The sequence below is a fragment of the Gossypium arboreum genome, chromosome 8 (assembly GCF_025698485.1).
Source record: "Gossypium arboreum isolate Shixiya-1 chromosome 8, ASM2569848v2, whole genome shotgun sequence".
NCBI lineage: Eukaryota > Viridiplantae > Streptophyta > Magnoliopsida > Malvales > Malvaceae > Gossypium > Gossypium arboreum.
In genome coordinates this window covers 106,571,405-106,578,650 of record NC_069077.1, presented here as the reverse complement: position 1 = coordinate 106,578,650, position 7,246 = coordinate 106,571,405, and the positions used below count along the sequence as shown (strand labels likewise).

At 36.5% G+C, this 7,246-nt stretch overlaps 1 non-coding gene across 1 annotated transcript; it reads left to right on the top strand.

The window, feature by feature from the left end:
* Positions 1-751: 751 nt before the first annotated feature.
* Positions 752-858, top strand: LOC128280324 (small nucleolar RNA R71). Its single transcript, XR_008270504.1, has one exon. It is a non-coding gene; the product is annotated as a small nucleolar RNA R71 (small nucleolar RNA).
* The last annotated feature ends 6,388 nt before the right edge of the window (positions 859-7,246 follow it).

The window sequence follows — 7,246 nt, the reverse complement described above, 5'->3', positions numbered from 1 at the left end:
CTAACCCTTCTTCATCTTGACTAGTAATCGTGTTGAGTTGCTCCCTTGGGTTAGATTCTGTTTTGCTTGGCAAGCTACATTGTGGTCGTTCAGAAATCAACTTGGCAAGCTATCCAATCTGAGTTTCGAGCCCTTGGATCAATGCTTGTTGATTCTTAAGTGCTGTCTCGGTATTTTGAAAACGGGTTTTTGACACCAAGATGAATTTGGTTAGCATCTCCTCAAGGTTTAGCTTCTTTTCTTGCTGGTAAGGAGGTAGTTGAAAGCTCGGAGGATGTTGTGGCCTTTGATTTCCTTGACCGCCCCATGAGAAATTGGGATGGTTCCTCCAACCTGCATTATAAGTGTTACTATATGGGTTATGCTGGGATCTAGAGTTATTGTTACCCATTTATTGGACTTGTTCCTCCTCGATGCTAGGGTTGAACGGTTGATATTCTGTGCATGCTCCTCCTCCATTCGAATCGCACCTCATCACTGTAAAACCACACAAATCGGAAATCTTTGTATTTAAGTGTTCTACTTGGTTAGATAGCATAGTAACCACGTAGAGGTTGAAAACACCGGCTGCTTTTGTTGGCTTTGTTCTCATAACTTGCCACTGATAGTTATTCAGTGAAATCTCCTCAATAAATTCGTAAGCTGCCTCAGGTGTTTTATTATTGATAGTTCCTCCAGCGGCTGCATCAATCATTTGCCGAATGAAGGATTCAGGCCATTATGGAACGTTTGAACCTGTAGCCAAAGTGGTAACCCATGGTGAGGGCATCTTTTCAAAAGGTCCTTGTATCTCTCCCACGCATCGTAGAGTGTCTCTAAATCCATCTGCACAAAAGATGAGATATCATTACGTAATTTGGCTATTTTAGCCGGTGGAAAATATTTCAATAAAAAATTTTCGGTCATTTGTTCCCAAGTAGTGATTGACCCTCGTGGTAATGAGTTCAACCACTGTTTAGCTTTGTTCCTTAATGAAAAGGGAAACAACCGAAGATGGATGGCGTCATTAGAAACGCCATTAATTTTAAAGGTATCGCAAAATTATAGAAAATTTGCCAAGTGAGCATTGGGATCCTCATCCTGCAAACCATCAAACTGAACAAACTATTGTATCATTTTAATTGTGTTAGGTTTCAGTTCAAAATTATTTGCAGCAATAGCAGATCTAGCCATACTTGACTCAGTTCCTGTTAAATTAGGTTTAGCATAATCATACATAGTGCGCGGAGCAGGATTCTGATTAACAACAATCGCAGGAGGTAGCAGATTTTCTTGGTTTTCAGCCATCTCCTCGGTTGTGGTTTGAATATCGTCCTTTTGCTCGTTCTCTGTGTATCTTAAGCTTCACCTTATTTCTCTTTGGTTTCTACGAACTGTGCGATCGATTTCTTCATCAAAAAGTAGTGATCCTGATGGTTTCTTCTAGTCATAAACTATAAAAAACTGCCAAGAGAAAGAAAAGTAAATTTAAAAGTAATAATAAAATAAAATAAAATAAACTTGCAAGAAAATAAATGGCTAAAGTAATAAAAATTGAGTGTTCCTAATATCTTAGTTCCCCGGAAACGGCGCCAAAAAGTTGATCGTGATTTTGTCTGTGATAAGTTTTATAAATTTATAATGAGTTTTTCTTGAAACTAACTATTATCACGATGAATGCAAGTGTACCTATCAAACAGTAGTATAGTTTTAGCAAAACCGAATTGTCAAACCCAAAGGAACTAAAAGTACTAGTAATAACTTTCTTTTTATTATCTAGCCTAAGAATAATGGGGTTTCTTTTAACTAACTAATTAACTAAACTAAGAATTCACAGAAAATAGAATTGGGGAATTACTTTTAGAAAAACGATTGAATTAAGACAATACCTAAGGAAAAATCCACCTTGACTTCACTTGTTATTTGATTCTGAATCAGACGATTTATTCATTTGACTTGATCCGTAGAAATCCCTAAGTTATATTATTATCTCTCTCGAGACTAACAACGCTAACCCTAGGTTGAATAATTGAAATCTATTTCTAATTAACTCCCTAGGGTTGCATTAACTCGATCTATGGATCCCCTTATTAGGTTTCACCCTAATCCGGAAAAATCTTGTCACCCTATCTCTAGGCGCGCAACCAACTCTGCTTAATTATGACAAATGTACTATTAGACAGGGTCTATTCCTCCTCTGAATAAGAGCTTAACTTGAATCAATATCCTGGAATATCAAGACAAGAATTAAGAACACATAACTAAGAACAAGCCAAATATTTATCATATAATTCAGAAAATAATAACAAGATTCGTCTTAGGTTTCATTCCCCTTAGGTATTTAAGGGATTTAGTTCATAACTAAAAAGGAAAACATCTCAAAAGAATAATGAATACAAAACATAAAGAAAACCCAAAAATCCTGAAGGGAAATTGAGGGAAGATCTCCAGTCCTAATGATGAATTCGGCTTCTGAGATGGATCAATTGGCTTTAGAATGCCTAAGAACCCTCAAAATTAGCCTTTTTCGAATTGGACTCAACTTGGGATTGGTAGGGACACGCCCGTGTACGATTACTTCAGGCCGTGCTCAAGCCTATTAGAATGGCACAAGCGTGTGTTCTACCCGTGTGAGCAGTGCTTTGATTCTACCAAATTGACACGACCGTGTGGTCTGCCTATGTATGGAAGTCTAGGCCGTGTTGATTTCGTACGTTGTCCTATTTTCTCCGTTTTTGGCCCGTTTCTAGTTCCTTTCGCTCTCCTATGCTCACCTAAGTATAAAACATGAAATTAAGGCATTAGGAGCATCGAATTCACCAATTCTAAGGAAAAATCATCCATAAAATGTGTTAAGCATGGGGTAAAAATATGTATAAATTTTGGTTTATCATTTTGTTAGTAAATTACATATTTGTAACAGTAAAATTCGGCTTAAGTATGCAGCTCGTGTGTGTGGTTGATTATATTAGTTAGATTGTGAATTAGGTATGGAATGACTTGACATCGTGATAAAGAAATGGTCCAATTTGATTTGGTAAAATGCGTATAATGTTATATTGTTTAAAATGCTAAGATTTGGTACTTGTTTTTTTAAAAAATGGATTGATAATCTTTAAAGTATAGTTGGTTATGTTATATAGTTACCTAATGTTTTATGTGCAAATAAATATTCAATCGTGATATAAAGTCATGGTTTAATATGAGCATTTATAAAGATTTTAAACTGTTATGGTTGTATTTAGCTAAGGATGTAGATGTCTTGTTATATGCTATGTATATGAAATGAATTTTGGTTGAGTTATGACTTGGGTATCCGAATGATATAGAAATGATTGCTATATGGTTTGAACTTTGAAATTATGGAACTTGTATGAATTAGTTTTGATATTTGACTATGATTTGACGGTGTAAGACTTTTGATTGTGAAATGAGTGTGAAACGTTCCATTTTGTCCGGTAATGCCTTGTAACCCTAGTCCGGTGATGGATACGGGTTAGGGGTGTTATAGATGGTGGCATTTGTATACAAAAAGTGTCCATTTTGAGGATAGTCTAAGGGACAGCCTGAGGGTTCTAATAGCTCCGCAGAGGAAGCGAGAGTTTGTCGTTCTAGTGGACTAGGCGAAAATCACCGAAGAGGTTAAGGGCATTGAGCGCCAGAATATGGATCGAGAGAGAGGTAAGAATAAGAGGGATTCCGAGCCCTCTAGTTCTACTCAGGGGCCTAAGAAATGGGCCAGATTGATAGGTCTTCTAGAGTGGGAGTTCTAGTTGCTCCTATTATTGTTCAACCATGCAGTGACAGTGGTAGGCGCCATCTGGGCGAGTGTTAGGAGAGGTTGGGAGCATGTCTGTATTGTGCGTCGATGGACCATCTGTGACAGCCCTAAATTGACCCTAGTCGGAAAGTGGTTTCGGGACCACAAAACCGAGTCATAAAAATAATTAATTGTTATATTTTATACTTATTTTGTGTGTACATGCACATGTGGAAGTTTCATTCTCTAATTTTACCAATTGTATGAGAAATTATTAAATAGGGATCAATGTGAAACATGGTGAAATATGATAGGCTAATTTTAAATGGCTTATTAGTGCATGTTAACACAAAGGTGGACTTGCATGTCAAATTGCCCAATTTATTTATAGTGGCCGGCCAAGATGGAATATTGATGGGCAATATACATGCTTAATTAGATATTATAATAAATATTGGGTTATTGGAGATAAAATAATGTTAGTAAAAGAGGAAAAAGAAAAAGAAAAGAAAAAGAATGCTCATTTCATTCTCCATTGCCGTGACTTGAAGGAGGAAGAAGAAGGGAATTCTTTTGTTCATGATTCGGCTTGGATGATGCTTAGGAAGAGGTAAGCACTTTGAAATCCTTGGAAATTTAGATATAAATGAGGTGATTAGTTCAAGTTCTATTCATTCCATGGATTAAATTTGGTTGTTTGGAGGTTTGATATTTGGCCAAGTAGTTGAAACTCTTGGTACATATACTTCTCTTGAAGGTTGAAATTGGTTTGTTCATAAGGGGGGGTGCCGAATGTGGCCATTGAAGGGTCTTGATGAACAATATATGTGGCTTAGGTTTATGACATTCGGTTAAGGGATATTGTGTGCTAGCAAGGTTGGTTTAATATATATATATGTAAATCACTTTGTATTTGATGATTAGAAAAAAAAATAGTGAAGGGCAAATTAAAATGATGTTGGATAAATTTTTAGTATAGTTGTGCTTAAGTATTCGGTCATTGATGAGCATTGTTGTAACCTAATTGTAGTTGCAACTCTTAATTTTGAGATGGAATTTGTACATATAAGTTAAGTGAATGGTTAGGGCCGAATGAGGTGTATAAAATATTAAAGCTATGCTAGAAGAGAAAAGAAATTCAGCCAAGTGTTCATGGGAGGAAACTGTGTTTGAAAGAATAAAAATGATACTATAATTGATAGTATAGGTATTCGGCCATTTAATCAAGGGAATAGGTGATGTTAGATCAATTTTAGCACATTCGGCTATATAAGTATACCCATTTATGATATTGCCTTTGATTGTATAAAATCAACTAAAATGGGTGGTTAGTAAGGGTGGTTATCTAATATACGAATATGTATATGTGTATGTGTGATTGGATTATTGATAGTATGGTAAATTGCATAAGGCTATTAGCCGAATAGCCAAGAACATAAGGTAGCAAGATAAAAATTTTACCATGTCGTTCCTTATGTCATATGATCATTATAATGTGGATACCAACATATGTACCAAAGCGATTGAATGAGTTAATTTATTTGTTTAAGCTCAAGATCCTAAAGGAGAGGCGTCCAACAAGGGGAAATCGAAGGTCAACGAGTAGCCGACTTGGAATTATTTGCCCAACACAAGGTAAGTCATTAAGCATATATTTGGTATTGACTAAATGATCGAAATACCTATGCAAATGTGTTTAATGAGATGAAATGTATACAAATGTATGTGTATGGAAAGATGATATTGTTGAATGTAAAAGGGGTAGTGAAATGTGTAGAGAGTTTGGTTCGGCACTAACTGTGCGGGCAATAAGTGAGTACGGTGACGAGATTGGCACTAAGTGTGCAAGCTTGAAATGCATGGCACTAAGTGTGCGAGCTCAACTTTATGTGGCACTATGTGTGCCGATTGGGAGGTTGAAGCCTAAGGGAATCTCAATTGCACTATGTGTGCGATTTACTATGGCACTATGTGTGCGAACATAATAAGCACGATGTGTGCAATCTTCGGTTGTTAATATAAATTGTGCATGAACGAGGTAAGTGATTGAGCTACTAACTAAATATCGAAATGGATGTTGTGCGGTGAATGGATAAATTCATCTAGTGCATCGTTGTTCCAAATTTGAGGAAATGGATCTAAATCGGTTGGGCTGACTTGGCATGAGATCGAACCAATGATTTAAGGGATTTTAGCATAGTTTGTTATGGTTGGAAAAAAGAAAAACTGATTTTGTATTATTTGTTTTTCCCTTATGATTATTATTGTTGGACGGTAGAGTAATGCTTATGACTTTCTGAGTTATGTACTCATTTGGCGTGCTTACTTGTTGCTTTTTAGGTTCTTGATCCATTTTGTGTGCTCGGGACCGTCGTTGAAGTCATCACACCGGCAAGCAATCTTTGGTATTGCCTTCTTAGTCGATCTAGGAGAACATTTGGCATGTATAGGCTCTTTTGTTTTGTTGAATTTTGGGTTGTAAACTTTAAGGCATGCGAAAATGACCTATGTGGTCGGTTGAGTGTGGTTCTAAAACCTATAGTCACGAGTCTTAGAAATCTTAATTTTGATAAGGTGGCCATAATTTGTGTTATGTATGATGAATTATAGTTTGGCCATGGAAGAATTATGAAATAGTCATTGTTTGCTTTAGTAATGATGCTTGACAAAGAAGAAGATGATGTGAGATTGAAAAATCACTAAAAATAGTAGGAATAGAATTAAATAGTGAGTAAATTATGTAATTGAACCTTGATGAACCTACTTTCATATGAAAGAAACGAAACGATCATATGATCGGATTTTAAGAGATATTCAAGATTTCGCGAAACAGGGCCAGAACGGTTTCTGGATCCCCTATTCCAACTTTGAAAATTCACTATAAATTAACCAGATGGAATTAGAAGTTATGCTCTACATGTACAGATTTCATTGTGAGTTTAGTTTCATTAGAAACAAACGGCATAAGTGTTGGAGCCCTGTACAGGAAGATATCTAAGTTGTAACGCGCAAAGGTTAGTGTAGTCGAATCCTGAAATAGGGGAGACTTTAACTAATAAACTGTACTAATTGGCTTGACGAAAAATTCTAGAAACAAATGTGTAGATGGAATTATGAGTCTAGTTTCAGGAAAAATTTATGGAACTGATTTTCGGGTTCTGGAACTCGGGATATGATTTTCAAGGTGACAGTGATGCAGTTAGCCAGCTTGTCTGGAAATGTTAAAATGGTCTGTGTGACAAGTGAGATTTAGTCTGTGAACCCCTCGTGTCTGACTCCGGCGACGGTATCGGGAACGGGGTGCTACAATTTTATTGGTATCAGAGCTATGGTTTAGTCGGTTCTAAGACTATCATAGTGCGTACGAGTCTAGCTATACATGCCAAATGTGTTAATGTTTAAATGTGTGATGACTTCTGACGGTTAAAATTTTTGTTTTGATTAGTAAATGGATCCCGGTGTAGAGAGAACCTTGGCGGATGACGTTGAAAGTGTAGCGGCTGCTCC